Here is a 2,500-nt window from a genome sequence, read left to right as displayed (position 1 = left end):
CTACCTCCTTCCTTCCCTCCTTACTTCATTCGTTCCTTCCTTCCCTCCTTCCTTTCTTTCTTTCTTTCCTTCCTTCCTTCCTACCTCCTTCCTTCCCTCCTTACTTCCTTCCTTCCTTCCCTCCTTACTTCATTCCTTCCATCATTCCCTCCTTCCTTCCCGCCTTACTTCATTCCTTCCTTCCTCCCCTCCTTAATTTTTTCCCTTCCTTCCTTCCTTCCTTCCTTCCCTCCTTACTTCATTCCTCTTTTTTTTAAACTTGCACTTGAAGTTCAGAGCTGTCAGATTTCGTGTTTTATTGTGATAGTTTCTTTTAACAGGAAACATTCACAGGATGACGCACATCTTCTTCTTCTCTGGTTCTCGGGAGTATCAGTTCGTGTTATATCGTCTTTTTAAGCGAGCAGGTGTTGGAACAAGTTTCTCCTCGGTTGGCCCATAAATCTCGGGAAGGAAAGGAGGGAAGGGAAGAAGGACAGAAGGAAGGAAGGGAGGATGGAAGGAAGGAAGGAGGGAAGGGAAGAAGGACAGAAGGAAGGAATGGAGAGAAGGAAGGAAGGAGGGAAGGGAAGAAGGACAGAAGGAAGGAAGGAAGGAAGGAAGGAAGGAAGGAAGGTAGGAAGGAAGGAAGGAAGGAATGGAAAGAAGGAGGGAAGGGAAGAAGGAAGGAAGGAATGAATGAATGAATGAATGAAGGAAGGAAGGAAGGAAAGAAGGGAGGAAGGAAGGAAAGAAAGGGGGAAGGAAGGAAGGGAGAAAGAAGGAAGGGAAGGAGGAGGTAAGGAAGGGAGGAAGGAAGGAAAGAAAGGGAGAAAGAAGGAAGGGAAGGAGGAGGTAAGGAAGGAAGGAAGGAAGGAAGGAAAGTAAAGATGCTGCTTTTATAAACTAGTTGAACTGATTTATGACTTCTAACAGGAAACATTGACAGGATGACGCACATCTTCTTCTTCTCTGGTTCTCCGGAGTATCAGTTCGTGTTATATCGTGTTTTTCAGCGAGCAGGTGTTGGAAGTTTCGCCCATAAATCTCGACTCTGGTGGGACTCGAACCCACAACCTTTGAATCACTTCCTGTTCTTTCATCTAGAAGTCCAACGCGCTATCCATTGCGCCACAGAGCCTCACAGCTGACGCCAATGATGTCATTCTTTAAACCAGGGGGGTCAAACATACGGCCCACTTTCCTTCCTGTGTTCTTTTCCTTCCTTCCATCTGTCCTTCCTTCCTTTATTCCTTCTGTCCTTCCTTCCATCTGTCCTTCCTTCACTATCTCTCATTCTTACCTTTCTTCCCTCCTTCCCTTTGCCTGTCTTTCCTTCCTTCCGTTCTTATTTCCTTCCTTCTTTCCTTCCATCTTTTTGAGATCAAATGAACATCATGTCTGCTCTATAAATGTGTTTTCACAGATGAAGCCGAAGTGAGGACGAGCGACAAAAATATTTCTCTTTATTGCATTTTAGAAAAGAAATACGTGACGTTTTGGAGCCAGAGAGAGCGGCTCATCGTCCGGTAAAAAATAGACTCAAATTGAATCTTTTCATTTAACGTTGCTGAGTGTTGCAGCATCATGTGACGGCACGCTGGGCCAAAAACACTTTGATCCTGACCCACACACCTTCCTCCTCTCTCTCTCTGTGTGTGTGTGTGTGTGTGTGTGTGTGTGTGTGTGTGTGTGTGTGTGTGTGTGTGTGTGTGTGTGTGTGTGTGTGTGTGTGTGTGAGAGAGAGAGAAAGCAGAACTGAGACTCAGAACACTAAAATAAATGATGATGAATATTTATATATTAATAGACTTTTAACCCTCCTGTTGTCCTAGAGTCAAGGAAGGAAGGAAGGAAAGAAGGGAGGAAGGAAGGAAGGAAAGAAGGAAGGGATGAGAAGGAAAGAAAGGGGAAGAAAGGAAGGGAGAAAGAAGGAAGGGAAGGGAAGGAGGAGGTAAGGAAGGAAGGAAGGGAGGAAGAAGGAAGGAAGGAAGGAAAGAAGGGAGGAAGGAAGGAAGGGAGAAAGAAGGAAGGAAGGAAGGAAGGGAGGAAGGAAGGAAAGGAGGGAGGAAGGAAGGAAGGAAGGAAGGAAGGAAGGAAGGAAGGAAGGAAGGAAGGAAGGAAGGAAAGGGAAGGAAGGGAGGAAGGAAGGAATAAAAACACTTTGATCCTGAGTCAAAATCAAGTTTATATGACAGGAACCCAGGTCTGTATGAGCACACACACACACACACACACACACGCCTGTTTATGTGTATGATGGAGCCCCTCACTCACCTGTGTTGCTAGGCGATCTCTGGCTGCCTCGCCGTGACCCCTCAGGCATGATGCGATGATGTCACAGGAAGAAAAAGAAACCTGCAGATCAATACGAGAAGAAGAAGAAAGGCCTGGTTAGTTTCAACCTCAACACTGACTCTCTTCTTCTTCTTCTTCTTCTTCTTCTCCTAAAACAGTTACCAAAATAAAAGCGCGGCGTAGGAGCAGGGAGACATTTAGGAGGTTTTTCATACAAAAGAAT

At 45.5% G+C, this 2,500-nt stretch overlaps 1 non-coding gene across 1 annotated transcript; it reads right to left on the bottom strand.

Annotated features, from left to right (window-relative positions):
* Positions 1-1,028: 1,028 nt before the first annotated feature.
* Positions 1,029-1,120, bottom strand: trnar-ucu (transfer RNA arginine (anticodon UCU)). The gene is given in 2 exon segments: positions 1,029-1,064; positions 1,084-1,120. It is a non-coding gene; the product is annotated as a tRNA-Arg (tRNA).
* Between the last annotated feature and the right edge of the window lie 1,380 nt (positions 1,121-2,500).

The sequence above is a fragment of the Scomber japonicus genome, chromosome 6 (genome assembly GCF_027409825.1).
Source record: "Scomber japonicus isolate fScoJap1 chromosome 6, fScoJap1.pri, whole genome shotgun sequence".
In the NCBI taxonomy this organism is placed as follows: Eukaryota; Metazoa; Chordata; class Actinopteri; order Scombriformes; family Scombridae; genus Scomber; species Scomber japonicus.
This window is presented reverse-complemented; position numbering and strand designations above follow the sequence as displayed.